General features: G+C 36.9%; 2 protein-coding genes across 2 annotated transcripts in view; one reads left to right on the top strand and one right to left on the bottom strand.

Moving 5' to 3' along the window:
• LOC125789956 (telomerase protein component 1-like) overlaps positions 1–8545 on the bottom strand; it is a 265125-nt gene extending 256580 nt beyond the window's left edge. Inside the window, exon 1 of the mRNA XM_049473064.1 lies at positions 8509–8545. The gene's annotated coding sequence lies outside the window, so the exon portion shown is untranslated. The remainder of the gene's footprint in view (positions 1–8508) is intronic.
• The window catches only part of LOC103029144 (ribonuclease inhibitor), a 254739-nt gene that overhangs the window by 96279 nt on the left and 141990 nt on the right, over positions 1–16470 (top strand). The gene's annotated exons all lie outside the window — the stretch shown is intronic.

The following is a 16470-nucleotide window of genomic DNA, read 5'->3' as shown; positions in this document are numbered from 1 at the left end:
CTGTGGTTCTCTGGAGTCCCAAAGCTTTAGAAATGACTTTATAACCTTTTCCAGACTGATAAATTAGCAATGACTTTGTTTTCTCATCTGTATTTGAATTTCTTCAGATGAGGGTATAATAATGTGCTGCTTTTTGGGATATTTTATCTGCTTCATGTTGTCAAACAGGTTCTATTTAAGAGATTTCCTGATTCTACAGATCAGGAAATATTAAGAGGTTAAATAACTCTAAGTAACGCATTACTGACATCACTGATTTTGTACCACCTTGGGATGCCTTAAGTACCACCACTGGTACAGGTACCACTGTACAAAATAATTACTAGTAGATTTTCTACAAAAAAATTCCCCATTTCTTCCAAAATTTTCCCTTGGGGATCAATAAAGTATCTATTTATCATCTATCAATTCTACAGTGTTACGGTTCTGTACGGATGCATGCAGTGCTGCATTTGTCCTGCAGATGTCACCATTACCCAGAGTTAGAAGTGAATACCAGTACAGTACAGGGCATGGAAATATTTACGCATTTACTATATCAGTGGTTCCCAACCTATGGGTCGCGACCCAACCTATGGGTCGCCAAAGATCCACGATGGGTCGCGAAGCCCTCTTGATTTTAAGGGGTTTAATTTTAATACTATATATAGTCTAGGGTAAGCAAAATTCGCCGCGCTGCGCTGCGCTCTCTCTGTCTCTCTCTCTCTCTCTCTGGCGCGCGCGCGGGCGCTCTCTCCGGCAGCGCGGAGCTGAATTCAGCGCGAGGCTGAATATAATAATATAATAATATAAGAATATAAAACTCAGTTTAGTTAAATAAATGAAAATGAGTGAGGGCCTGTAAAGTTAATCAATTATTGTCCAATATTTGGATAGGTTGAGGTTTTGGTGAGCTGTTTTACTGATTTGAAACTGAAACTGATATTATTCTTTTTTTTTGTTTTGTTTTGTTTTTATCTTATAGAAATTATTTTTTATTCATTTTAAATAGTTGTATTATTTTATTGATCTAATTATTTTTTTCTTCATAAGATGAAAATTCCTTATGATTTATGTATCAATTTTTCCTTTTTTACGTGTTTATTTTATTCATCTATAGTAAATGTCAGTTTTTATTTGTCATTTCTAACCCCCCCGCCCCCACCCCAACCCAATTATACACTTACATCTTTTACATTTGTGGGGGGGGGGGGGGTTATGTTGGGTCACCAAAGCTTACAATGGTAAAAATATGGGTCCCTGAAGAAAAAGGTTGGGAACCACTGTACTATATGACACTTAAAGGCACACTAGGTAGGATTTCCTTGATTTTTGAACTTTTTAAAGAAGTGAAATTACAGCTTGAATCTCACTGCAGCTTGCATTGAGGTGTAATAGGAGGAATAGCGGTGCTCTCGTGTCTGTGCCAGAGCTCCTCCTGTAAAGGCCCTGTCCCACTGCGATTGCGTCTAAATATCCACTAAAGTACGTCCAAATTCATCAGAAAACACTGCGTCCACTGAGTGAACGCGCTGCGTCCAAAATATAGACGCACTGTGTCCAAATTACGTCCATATTCCGTCTAAATTGAAGTTGGACGCCGACTTCCAAATTTGTACGTCGACTTCCACTCTTTGGACGTCGACTGCCAACTATATATGGTTGTTTTTTCTAGTGAATCATCATTTCTTCTTGAGCTACAAGGGAGAGCACATCTATTCTCTTCTACACAACCATGGACCACAGATTCCTTGCAGTGATGGTGCAGCAGCAGAACATACTCCTCCATGTGCTGGACCAGACCGGGAGGAGGAGGAGGCGGCAGCAGGAGAGGACTGTATGGGCGGCGGCCGTCTTAGCGGAACCCTTCCTCTTGGCTGGCATCTTGGAAAGTGTGGAAAAGCGATGGACGCCAGAAAAATATTTTTATGGACGTCGACGTCCACCTGTACGTGCCGTCCAAATATCCACTAAAATACGTCCGTACTGCGTTTAAATATCCACAAAATTACGTCCATATTAGTCGCCGTCTATTCCGAAAATTTTGGGAGGTACCAAAACCACTTTTGCGTCTAAAGTGGACGGCAATGTCTAAACTACGTCCACTTGGAAGGTGCCGTCCAAATATCCACTAAACTACGTCCAGATTGCGTCTAAATATCCACTAAATATCCACTAAACTGCGTCCACTGAAATTTGGACGTACTTTAGTGGATATTTAGACGCAATCGCAGTGGGACAGGGCCTTAAATTTTTCTAGACGGCCGCGACCAACACTCGTGAGAACTGCGCCTCTTTACAGCACTGCGACCTGCTTTCAGACCTGTATGTAGTTCTAACAGTTCGACAAGGACTACAAAAACCCGCCATTTGGAGTTGGTTAATTCTTTACAGAAGCTTTCTTTCTTTAATTCTTTACATCACAACTAGTAGTGATGGACACAGTAGCTCTTTTAGATTAACTAAATCATTAGAATCCGTTCACTAAAAATATTCGTTCAAAAGATTCGTTCATTCGAACGAATCTTTTGTGCTGTTCATCTGAGCTGAGGAGAAGCCCCGATGAATTCAGATAGTACCAGATAAAGACAGATTACAGGTAAATCAGTGGGTATTTCTGTTTTGTAAGGAGCTTAAAATGTTAATAAGAGAGTTAAAAGGTTATTAAAACAACCAGACTGTAAATATGTGATATATAAGTTGAGATAAAGTGTTTGGTTTAACTGCTAAAGCTGTATGCTAGCAGGCGGAAGCAAGCAGCGATTAGCATTTGCGATTTGCATTAGCAAAGTTTGTAAGCTCAGCAAAGTTTGTATGGCTGTTTGTAAGCTTAGCTTGCAGTAAATTGCCCCAAACTGAAATATACATTTTAGTCTACAAATATATATATATATATATAACTTACTCTCTGCTGTTCCCTTCAAACCCTCCTACATACCTTTCAAATCATCATTAATACTCCTCCATGCCATCTTGTCTCCTGTGCCTGGACATTTAATTTTGGATCTTTGACCGATTCCTTTCTCCCTACCCATCCACTTTCCGTTAGCCTTTAACCTATCAACACCTCCTTCATCCTCCACTCCTTCTGTGCTTGAGTTAGCCTCCATAGTATCAAAGGTATTGATTTCCTGTGGACTGTGGCACGTAACCTGCCGCTGGACTTCAGCCAACTGACTCAAACAATTCTATTCAAAGTATTGTTAAATGTGGGGCCCCTGCACTCATTCGCTCAAGCACCTCATCTTTCCTTGGTGTATCCTCAGTCCTCTCACTGATGTGACCTTGCTCCACCCACACACACAAGTCAGCAACTCCTTTCCACCTACCAACCCACCTGCCTCTATACTTAACCCACTTCTCGTAGTCATGTCCGTTCCAGAGTCCGTAACCATGTTACCCGCCTGTGAGTCATCTTCCACCCCTGCTCTTGCTGACTCCTGCGGTATTGCTTTTCATAAAAATGTATACATGTATACATTTATTACACTCTGCAACTGTAGGGGGAGCCCACGAGCACAAAATCTCAATCATACCTAGTAGAGCTTTAATCATAACATACATCATATATATTTTTTTAGATTATTCAGCACTGAGTACTGAATGTTTATTAGTCATGCATATAATCATAAATACTACTTGGATTGATATAAAAAATATTTAAAATAATAAACTGAAAAACTGAGTATGTATACTGAGTATAGTATAATAGTAATTGTGTTTATAATAATTCAATAATAATAATAAATAATTCCGATTTATAAAAATGTAGTCCTGAGTGTGTGATGTGTGTATGGTAGCTGTGTTTGTAACTGTGTGTGGTATTTGACGAGGTAGTTCTAGGTGATGACCTGGTTGGGAGCATGGCTAGCTTGTGGAAAGAAGCTGTTCCTCATCCTCTCTGTGTTCATCTTCAGAGAGTAAAAGTGTCTCCCAGACCACATCAGATAGATGAGTCCATTGTTGGGATTTCTAACCCTCTGAAACACTGATTTTGTTAAGTTTGGAAAAAACAAGACATTGGGTTTTAGTGAACTCAAAAACTGTAAAAGAAACATAATCTACATTTTGATTGTTTTGATATACATTTTTATCTGCAGTAGAGTTAATTCTGACCTGTAGTGCAGCAGATACAACCTGCCATGCCTGCAGTGATTAGAAGACAGTGAGTAGAAGGATGATGGAGCCCATTTCAATGATGTACATTAGTTATCGGTGAGCAACCTTTGGGAAAGAACCTGTGCAGGAGGCGTCTGCAGGACTGATCTAGTGTAGCAAAGAGCTTAGACGGGTAATCAAGTAACGGGTAATTAAGCTTGAATTTGTTAAAAGGCACACATTCGTTTTTTAGTGTATAAACTAAAGACTACACTGCTGGAGTCTCTATTTTATCGTCCACTGAAACTCTGTATGTTCTGATACTGAATTTTACTGAAATTTTACTTGATCTGAAACCCTGAATCAGAAAATGTTGGACATTAGTTCACATTTAGCGATAAAGACAACACTGATTTTCCTACAACCTGAGCTTTAGACCTTAACACCACTGGCAGAGAGGAGAGCACTCAGCAAGCTGCTGAACATCATGGACAATGTTCACCACCCTCTGCACCCACAGCACCATCACCAGGCAGAGGAGCTCATTCAGCGGCAGACTGCTGTCCCAGTCCTGCTCCACAGACAGACTCCGAAAGTCTTTTGTCCCTCAGGCCATAAGACTGTTCAACTCCTCTCAGCACAGCAAACTAAAGACTCTGTGACACTTTTTCATTCCGGCAACTCTGGTCACTCCATGGACTCACCCTCATCTCTGCAGACACACTCTCAGAGAAGCCCCATTGCATTATTTGTATGGTTTTCTGTTCTGCACTACTAGTTTATTTACTGTCCGCAGTTTTGATCTTTGCAAATTTGCACTGCTAAATTATTATATAACTGCATTCTTGCACTCTCTGTATGTCTGACATATCATCTTCTAAATCTCTAAATCTAAATCTTAGTTCACAGAATTCATAGAAAACACAAATATACTAATTTAACTTACATTTAAAGTATGTGTAACTAATTAACTACTGAATCAATATTCATAGTAGACACAATAATAACAGTTTTAGAGTAAAGTAAAATAATAGAAACACAAGGAGACACTTGTAAGATTCTACCATTTATTACACATGATGACATTCTTAAATAAAATCGCTTCACTCAACAGTTCTTGCATAGATATATTACAATACCAATTTAAAAAAGAATTATGAAACAAACCAGTAACAAAAATAAACTCTTCTTTTTCTTTTTTCCTTAATAAAGAACACTTTCATACTAATATCATATAATACAAATCCTATTTGGAAATGCTTTTTACAGCAAAGAAAACACAACTTAAAGGAACGGAGCGAGAGATCGGAGTGGAATAACTGGGAAAGAGAGCAGGAGGAGAGTGATGGATTTACAGGAGGAAACTTGGGAGAAGTCCGTAAATAGGAAAATCGACACAGAGACACTCTTTCAGAATGTCAAACATTGACGGACTGATGGATGAAAAACTTCCCGAGCTGTTTGTGTTGAGGTTCAGCCTGAGTTCGGGTTTTCTCTGGAGTTCTGAATCAGTGTTGTGAATTAGGTTCATTCAGAGTTCTGAAAAAAAGATGTTGGTGGAGTGGGTTCATCTGTACACAGGAAATCCAAAGCAAAGTTAGGACACAGTTTTGTTCTTGAGGAGTTTATGAGGGAATGTAACATGTAACACAATACAAAACTGACGTAACAAACATTAAACACAAGACACTCGAGAACATGAAGACACGCCTGTTTTAAAGTTGGTTCTACAGGACTGGAGGAAAGTTGGAAAGTTCTAGGCATTAATAGAGTAAAGGTGTGGTAGAAGCTCCAAAGTACTGAGTAATTATGATAAAATATAAGATATGTTCCAATACACACAGCAAATTTCTGGAGTTATAAAATCTGGAGTTAAACAAAAATGTGTGAAAGTGTTAAATTGTGTGAGTTTATTCTCCAAATTAAACCACAAGTTGAGTTGAGGGGAACTCTTTGGCGGTGTAGAGTTTATTTCAGAGTTTATCCCACAAGGTGTTGAGGAGCGTGACTGAACTCTTTAATGGGCGTGTCCCCCAATCCTAGCTCATCATCAGTGTGTAGTCTTGCCCACCAGGGCTCCTTCCATGAGGTGTTACATTACATTTTATATAATGGTCGTTTGATTAGCTGTTGTGTTGTTGGCTATTAGAGCAAGTTACCATCTTCTGTACTGTAAAATGTGACAAAGTGCTGATAATGCACTGAGAACTGCAATGCAGGATTAGAGCTGCCATGCAATGGAAAAATACACTGGCATACACTTGTTGAGGAAATCGTTATTGTAAACAGTAATGATGCTTTTTGTTGTCATTTCTACTCCTAAATATTCCAGGGTTTTAAAATATTACAATGTTTTTAATAATATTAGTTTAATAACACGTTTGTATTGTTTGTTAACGCTGTGCAGGAGTTTATGTTAAAATTAACTCCAGCTGAGAGCTGTATTTTCCTCTAGATGGGATAAATATTTTAACTCCCTCAACAGTTCAGATTTAACTCCTGAACAGAGTTAAAAGGCCAACTGAGTTTATATTAACTCTCACAGAGTTTATTCCAAAAAACAGAATTTGCTGTGCAGCCAAAGGAAATTACAATGCCCAACAGGTTAGAGCTTTAAGATTCTGTAAAATATCTTAGAAATGGGTCATTTTACCAGTTATACCTGGTTCAAATACTAATCCTGACCCTGGCCCTAAATTTAGCCCTGGTACTAAACCCTACCCAGACCCTACCCTTAACCATCACCCATAACCTTAATTTAGCCCTGGTTTAAATTCTAAACCTTACCTTAACCACCTCAGCACAAAAGCTAAACCTCTACCCCTCAGATCCTAACCCCAGCCCTGGTCTAAATCTTAACCTCAGCCTAAAGCTAATTTGTCTGACCCTAAACTCAGCCCTAATAAACCTGCTGTCTGATTCGACTGCAGACTTTCAGAGGAATCTGTTTCACTCATTCTGCTGCGGGACAAACCTGCACTCGAAGGGAGGCAGATTCTCTCAAGGAGGCAGAATTCAGCACAACACCTGAAGGAATGGCAACTTGCTGACCTTACAACATTCTACCAACCAATTAATGTTCAGTATAGGGAGACTCCGCCCACATCGGTGAAGATGAGAGGATGTAGTAAAGTTTTTAGTTCTGCAGTATTTAGACTTTTAGATCATGATACTTTGAAGTCTGTGCCACATGTTTAATACAGTACTAAGACCCTAAGGGGCTTTAAGTGAAAGTGTTGCCCTGCAGAACTGCTGAAGAACATGAGGAGAGCTGATTTATATTTACAGCAGTGATGAATGAAGATCTGATAGGTTCATAGCTGCTTTAGAAGATGTAAGTTAGTGAGTCTGTGAGGGGTTGCTGGGATTGGGGTGATCTTGTATCTACAGTATGCAATTCTTCTCCAAGAAGAATATATATATATTTTTTGTTTGTTTTGTTTTTTAAATAGCAATGTTTAATGCGGTCCACCTTATGTTTTTATTTTGTGATATGTTATGGGTTAAAATATATACGTTTTATTATTTTTCTTCAAAATACCATTTAAACATACATAGGAAAGCAAAGTGAATTTGAAAATGAGGAGTATGACAACTACATGCATAAAAGTTACTACAGTAAAATTAAATATCAAATCCTCACAAAATTAATAAGGCCACAAAATTAGATATTTTAGTTCTCTGCATAGTTATGCATTCAGAGTACATTATTAAGAAACTCCTTCAGATGAGCATTAGTTTAAAAAAAAAGAATAAACAATGTGTCTGCTACTCACGTTTTGGTCCGACCCACCAGTTGAGAATCACTGGTTAAGATGAGATTAGTATTAATTTACAATACAGAACATTTTAAAATAATGACACTGAATTTAAGGTGTGTCCAAACTTTTGACTGGTACTGTGGATCTGAAGGTGAATATTTGTGTACTTTTACTCCAGTGTAGGTCTAAAGGGAGGAGTTTAACTGGAGTAATATGTGATGTTGTGTATCTGTACTGTAACTGCAGTACAGGGTGTGTGTAGTTCCTCCAGCACTGTGAGCTGCTGAGTGTAGATCTCTGGATCTAGGCAGCACTACAGTACTGACTATAGTACTGTACAGTATCTACAGACTAGAGGAGGGTTTAGACTCTGGAGTCTAGTCTCACTCGCTGGAGAAACTTTCTGAGTGAACAGTTAAGAGCTTCTGTAAGTGTGATAAACGCTATAAATGTAAATCTATAAATAAAGCCCTGTTTTCACAGTCAGACTGATAACAGTTCCAGTATTTCCACAGTTCTACAGACTGAACTCGCTCTGTAATCCTGATACATCACTTCTGTACACTAAGAACACGCGTTATTTACACTCTATTTTATATAAAGCTAAGAAGGAGAGGAACTCCAGGCTGTAAAAGCTGTTTAATCTGTAGTTTATAAACTCTAAACTCACCTTCTGACTCCTGCTGCAGAGCCGAGGCAGATTCTACAGGGAACGCCCCCTTCCTGTGAGGCTGTGTGGCTCCTCAGGAAAGTTACCGTAATGAATAGATTATAAGCGCCTAGATTATATAGTATAAATATCTGTGGTTTATTATGATCTGGTGCTGGTTTTATAGTAACACAGTCTGACCAAGAAGACCAGAATAACAGCATCCAAAATATAACTTATGCTGGTCTGTTCTGGTTTGGTTTGTTCAGAGAAACAATATGGAGACGAAATATATGGAAATATATTTATATAATACATTTAAAAAAATCCATAATATACTACAATTGTTTAAATACATTTTAAATGTAAGAATATTACATATGCACAAATATTTCTATTCTAAACGAATTAAATGTAATTACTATTCTGATTTTAGATTATTGTACAATATATAGGCATGAGCTCAGTAATTGTTGCTGACCTCAGAACTGCTCACTGTGTTTACATAGTGAGGATGTCTCATTAAAATGAATGAGGCGGAAAGTTAACTCTGTTTTAAAACAGATTTGAATTGAACATTCTTAGTAATAATAATAAAAAAGTAATGCTGTTGTATTCATCAGTGGGATGAAATTGTGTTTAAATGGCAATAACAGTTTCTGGCATAATGCGTTATTGTGACAGATCTAGAAACATATAACGTTAAAATACATTTAGAAATATATTTGAATGTATTTAACCTATAAAATACACGCCCATATATTTATTATTTCGAGTGATTTAAGCAGGAACAATTCGTATTAATCATAGATACACTGCATCAATTATACAGTTATTTGATTTATATGATTCTGTTTTAAACATATCTTTTTTATTAGTTTTCTGCAGTTTGTTGCTTTCCTACAGTCACGTGACCTGATCCAGCACACGGTGAACATCGCCCTCTAGTGGCACCTAGAGAATTACTCCGGATTTTATCTTATTTAATATATAAAGAAAGTAAAGATTTGATTTACAAACAAATAAATAAACAAGTATAAATACAGTGATTAATTTATTTAACATCTGGTAAGCAGTGTCATATATATTATAGTAGTATAATGTATTAATAATAACAACAACAACAACAACAACAACAATAATAATAATAATAATAATAATAATAATAGTAATAATAATAATAATAATAATAATAATAATTATTATTATTATTATTACTATTATTATTAATATTACTTGCTGTTAGTCAAGTAATATCATTGTTTGATCATTTGTTTTTAAATATTTATTTGTTTGTATTAATGAAATATGAGCCAGTAAAATCATAATTATGATGAAAATGTTTATTTTCAGGTTGTAAGTCAGTGAGAGTGAAGTAGATGAGTGAAGTAAACACATACTGGAGTGGGTGTTCTCCTCTCTAGTGGTTTCCTGGTTCTTCAGTTCTGCTGGAGTCTGAAGGGTTAATGAAAGAGGGTGAAACTGAAAGCTAAATGTTAACGGACAGCATTTCAGAAAGAGAGCAGAGCGGATTTCAGAGCTCAGCGCTTTACTTTTCACCCGGTAAGTTAAAGATCTGTCTCTAATATGATTTCTATACCGTTTATATGGAGCTTACAGAAAAAAAGAAGAACCTCTGTGTGTGTTCAGAAATCAAACAGTTTATTAAACAGAGGCGATTAAACAGAGCTTCAGTTCCTGTTCCGGATCAGAGTTATGCAAAAAGAAAGAAAGAAAACAACAGTACTGTGAAATACTTCTGATCCGCTGGGAACACAGACAGCGCTTTTCCACCAAAATAACTGTGACCGAAATGGCTCCCTATTTACTAGTTAGGGCAATATTGAGTATTTCAGCCATTTTTCTTTGAGTGTCCGAATCTTAAGGGTGATTTTGAGGGCACTAAAAACTCCCATAATGCATCATGATTTATAGTAATCTTCGCTGCTTACTAAGCGAGGTGAATGTGTCCCAAAATGCTTTGCGGGTCTCGCTACTAAGCAACAGACAGCCGAAGAAACGGAGCGGACAGCGAGCCACCAGGTTTGACAGATTGTTACAGTGGGATTCAGATAAAACCAATTCACAGGGTAAAACGTGTTTCAAATCCACAAATTTACTGAGAAAACCACCTGATGTTCGTCATATTAACAATATTACAGGGTTTATTCCAACATGATCTTAACTAAAATACCATAAATATCTTAAATATCACTGATTACAAAAATATATATTTAAGTGAGTTTATCTGCATATTTGTATTATGTGTTTTGTGCCTTGTATCATTGGACACACGAAACAAAAACGTAAAAACAGTACATAAAAACAACCTTGCAAGCAATGAAATAAAGAAATAACTTACATATAATAACAAACATAAACACAGCTTCAAATTTCCATCAGCAGGACTAAAAGCTCTGTTTCTGCCAAGTTCAATTTCCAAACTCTTTACACTTGGTAGTTTTGTTCACCTGTCAAATCACAGCGTTTCCTCCAAACAATTTCAGACACAACTCGACATTTGTCATGATACCACCCAATCTGGCAACAGAGCGAGCCGGTGTACGCTACTATTTTTAAGGTTTTCTTCATGTAGTTCAGTAATGTGAGGATCATCTTATAAACAGCGTAAAGCAGATAAATAACTTCATGATCAGCTCAGAGCTTCACTAACTTTAATTCAGAGCTCAGCTCGTGTGTTTATGGAGTTTTAAACATGGCTCAACCCCTCTCTCACCTGTGTGTGTTTATGCGACCGGTGCTGGCGCATGATAATGATGAGTTAGTGTCCGAATTCACTCCCGTTTTACCACTAATTAGTGAACTTATTAGTATCTCTCTACATAGCGCAACACTAATGAGGGAGTAGGGAGCCATTTCGGTCACAGCCTCTGCTTCTTGAACTAGTTACATTTGGGCTTGCGCATGCGCAGTAGGACAACGCGATTCCGCTGCCATTACAATGCATTTCTCGTTGCATATCTCAGTGCAAAAAGGGACTGCCCACCGGAATCCGCGCTTCGGAAATTCCCAGCCAGGTCATCCGCGCTTTAAATTTACGGTAAACAGAAGCGCAGGCGGAGAGCATGCTAAAAAACACAGAGAAGGGGAGAACGACACGTTTCAGTCTGTTATATTAATTCAGACACACATTAAGCCCAAAAACGAGAAGAAAACGGATAAAAATAATTCACCTCACTGTAGAGTTTGTGCAGTACATTATGTATTTGATACAGAGACGTAAAAAAGATGGACGCAGTGTCGCCGTTCTCATTCATTCAATGAAAATGAAGCCAAAATCTTCCTCCATGTTGGCGATCCTGAAACCCGAGTCTGTGCAGTAGAGACCAGAGGAGGGAGAAAAACTGATCAAATTTGTTTGATCTGAAACAAAGTGACAAACATGCAAACAAAAAGAAATCAAGAAGGGAGCAAACACTTTTTCACACCACTGTAGTCATATGGATTTATTAAAACGGTACAGTCCAAATAAGTGGTCAAAACAGGCAAGGTTGGGAACAAGAGTCAAAAATACAACAAACAGGATCATTCCAGACGAAGGCGAATTAGTCCAGGGTCATTACATGCAATAACAAGGGCAAGACAAACAATTATAAACAGTAAAAAGGAAAAAGGTCATACACTGAAATAAACTATAAACAATGAAAGGAAACTTTGTATGTCAAACGAAACAAAAAAGTTACATAAAAAGTTAGGTGATGTCAAACAGGGTAGTGGAGTCAATGGGTAATAGTTTGTTCTAAGAGACTGGTGTACACAAAACAGTAATGGTAATATGGATCTGATACACAGTTCAGAAGAGCATCTTTTGTTTGAACCTCCCATTGTTTTTGTAAGCAAAAGTATTGGAACATCACTTTCTTCTTTAGGACAAACTGATGTACTGGCTATGACCAATAATTGTGCATTGGCTCTGATTTATTTTCACAATTGGTTGTTTTTACCTGTAGACAGCTCTCTAATTTTCATATTGGTTACACCCCTAAATATAAATGATCTGTCTGCACAGATAAAACCCAAATCTAAATCTGATCATAGACATTTAGCCTTGTTTATTGTTTGAATATCAATTTATCAGGACACACATGGGCAACAAAATGCACCAGACAGTCACATGATCTAGTACTTTTGCTCACAGTAAAAACGGATGGTTATAATCAGAAGGTACCTGAAAATTAAAGCAGAAATGTTTTGCTTTAGTCTCATTTTAATGTCAAACCCAAAGGTCTACAGCAAAAATTAAGGTACTGGCCTCACTGTTCTAATACGAATGTATATGTGTGTGTAAATTGTGGTGGAAAATAATGACAGGAAGAAAGAAATATTCAGAGTCTCTGAGTCTTGATCAGAATGAGTAACAAGATTTATTGAGAAGCCACACGTAATGAATACAGAGTGAACTCCTGCCTTGCAAGAGTGCCATGCTCTCTTTATACCTTTTAGATCCTCCCATCCCTTACTTCCCAATTATGGGCACAGTGCCACCATTGTGACACGTCAACTTCTTCTGACAGGTGGTATGACATAATCCCTTAGTGAGCATATCAGACTGGTTCTCAAAACACCGCAAGCAGAAGGAAAAATGACCCTGGCGCCAGAATTGTAGACAGAACAATCCGTGACGTGCACACATACATAGACACACACTGCTTTCCCCAGATAGAAAAACTCTCACTCAGCATCTTAGATATGCTCCTGAGTACACATTATCATCGCATGGAACAAAAAGTAATATCATTAATAGTCGTCATTGTTTATGAATCATCACACGTCATTGATTATGAATCATTTCAATAAACACCTTCCATCACACTCCCCCCTTTGATTCTGAATCAATAATAATTTTTTACAGATAATTTTCTTTACCTTCATCAAACAAACGGTCCAGCCTAAATGCAGTATCTAACTCTATTGTATCTACTGCAACTTGCAGGAACTGGCCTTTCTTCTGCATATGGCGGAACAAAAATTAATAGATATATATTAGAAAAGAGTAAAAGTACATCAACAAATAAAATCTCGATAGATCAACACATTTGCAACCCATAGAGAGAGAGAGAGAGAGAGAGAGAGAGAGAAAGAAAGAAATAAACTAAAGCCAGTCGAGGGCCAGAGAGAATTCCTCATACTTCATCCAAGCAGTTATACATTTTGCAAATGACATGTGATTGTACAGAACTTATCAATATGATTACGTCAGCAGAGTCCAGTTAACAGCATGTTGTCCAGTTTTAATGACGTGATCCGCTCCAGCCTGTCTGAGCAACAAGTTCTTATCATGATGTTGTTCAGCACTGTGTCCTTCATGAACACAGCAGACAGTCCTTAAGTGTCCTAAAGTCTGTAAGAAGATGAGACAGAGGAAAAGAGTGGATGTAAAGATCTTCTGGCTATCTGAGGAGAGGTTTCCAGCACTTCACTCAGATAGCTTGTTGTCTCCTAGTTCATATGCACTGGTCCCAGAACAGCAGAACAGCAGTGAAGCTTCTCTGCCACTCAGGGTCACGTTCTCCTCACAGCTCTCACTGTTGATGAAAACACTCTGACCTTCCTGATTCCTGAAAAAAGTAAAAAAAAACAACCTCCAAAGCCTTGTCATAGTGACAGTTAAAAAGAGAGCAAAGATCATAAGGTCTTTAAGTGAATTATAAAGTGAACAGTAAAAATAATAACTGTATATATAAATGTATAAAACATTTAAGAATAAGAGTGTGAAGGTGTGGTTATCTCCAATCACACCCTTCACTCCCCCCTTCTAGACCAAATGGAATCATCCAAGATTCCATGATGGTCTACATAACGCCTAAGAAGCCCCGGGAGTCATGACAAGTGTCCGCATACAGAGTATGAGAACAAGTGTTTCTTCATCTCAGCTGTGGACATGCTGGGGCCTATTGCACACCAGTCCCCACGCCGGACTCTCCCTGCCTCGTCATGCCCACCATGGATCTGAGAAGATTCATAAACAAATTTTTACTACATTAACTTTCTCTTTTTTTTTTTTTTTCCAGAATTACAACATGAAGTTTAAAAGTGTTAAAATCAAGTCAATGTTTTTCAACATTGTCACTGTTTTCGCTCTAGACTATAGAATACATAGTCTCAACATTTATTTATCAAATGCCTTCATATTTTCTTTTAACCTTTCACATTGTCTAATTTAATCTTCAACCACAATAATGTATATATTTTTTATACATTAATTAGACATTTTCTTACACTAGATGCTGAGAAGCTGATCTACACCTTTGTTTTGATTAGACTATTGTAATGCATTATTCTCTGGATTACAATTATTATTCTCTACAATTTACAAATTACATCGTGGTCAAAATGCTGCAGCTACAGTTCTAACTCACACAAAAAAAGAGAGAAGATTATTTAGATTGGATTTTAATATTCATTTAGTGTGAAAAGTGTAAAAATCTCTTAATGGCTTAGCAGCTAAGTATATATCAGGACTCCTGACAGATCGACAATTCCAGCTCATTTGTTGAGAACATTTAGCGTTGCATTCTGTATTTATGCACCAAAGATTTGTAACTCTCTATCAGTTTATATCCATCAGGGATCACCCAGTTCTTCCTTTGAAGCACATCTAAAACTTATTTGTGCACTTCAGATTAATCTTAGTTTTATTTATTTTAAAATAGTTTGTTATGTGCCAAAATTCTTAATGCCAATCTGTAGACAAACAATCCTCAACTTTACACATACTCAGAAATCCTTAAAGCATTGCTCAGAATATTTAGTCTGATTAGTGCTGTTATTTGAGGGCGAACACACAAAGAGCATAAAACACCCCTTTTTTATTTTAGTTATTGAGTAGAGAGTTCAGTTCTTCCAAAACTCTGATGAGTATGATGCAGTCAGTGCATTTCCTCTATATCCTTCGTAAACTTATTTTCCATCTGTTAACTTGAGTCTAAAAACATTTGGCTGATGTTAGGATTTTAATGTGTGTGGAGTTGTGTCCACAAGCTGTGGTAGGCATGGTCCACCTAAGTTTAGACTAACTAGTTCCTATGACAGTGATTTTGAAGCTATGAGCTGCAGTGGTCCTGTTTGAAGTTATTGGCCTAATATTTATTTTCCTTGTTCAGTTCCAATATATATTTTTGCGAACTGTGCTACCTGTAAATTAATTGCAAAAAATAAAAACATATTTAAGTTTCACTTGTTTGGCATAGTTGCAAGACTGTTAGCTGGTGGTTTAGCAAGCTAGTTATTATTATATATATTGAATTAATTTAGCATTAATATTAATGCACATATAAGAGAAAGATTTCTATCTTACCCTATATATATTTTTTTTTTTTAAACTTTTGGAGCAAGCAAAGCTCTTTTTGTAGTTGATAGTCTACATTGATGTATTAATAAGATTTTAAATGGTTGATTTTTATTTAAGCCAGCATGCTTGGTTACTTTAGCTAGTTACAACTACATCTGAGTTTATATGTATTAATTTTGTCAAAAGCCAGTAAACAACTTCCCTTACATAATGATTGTTATTAAAAATGTTTTATACAAATCATAGTCATTAGGCAACATAAATTACATAATGTAAACCTAAAAGAACTTTTCAGTAAAAAAAAATTGAGGGCCAATAAGTGATAGGCCTCTAATGTATTAATCTGCCCAGCAACCATGCTTGGCTACTGTTTACAATGAAATTAAAGATTTTTTTCCTGAACTAGATATTATTATTATTATTAACACTATTTAAAAGAGAAACAAAAATAGCTAAAACCTCCCGTTTTTCCTTAAAAAGAAAGGTAAAACAGTCATAATTTGAGTCACCACCAGATTTAAAGTTTAACCAAACATTTTCTACATGAGGCATAAACATCAAAAATGAAATAAAATCACTCCTTTTAATAAAAAAAGAAACAGGCATAAAAATAAAAATAAAAAAAAAATCTGGTCTCACGTCTCTGTTGCTGGCTCAGGCTGAGGTGTGGA

Source organism: Astyanax mexicanus, unplaced genomic scaffold, assembly GCF_023375975.1.
Source record: "Astyanax mexicanus isolate ESR-SI-001 unplaced genomic scaffold, AstMex3_surface scaffold_33, whole genome shotgun sequence".
In the NCBI taxonomy this organism is placed as follows: domain Eukaryota; kingdom Metazoa; phylum Chordata; class Actinopteri; order Characiformes; family Acestrorhamphidae; genus Astyanax; species Astyanax mexicanus.
This window is presented reverse-complemented; position numbering and strand designations above follow the sequence as displayed.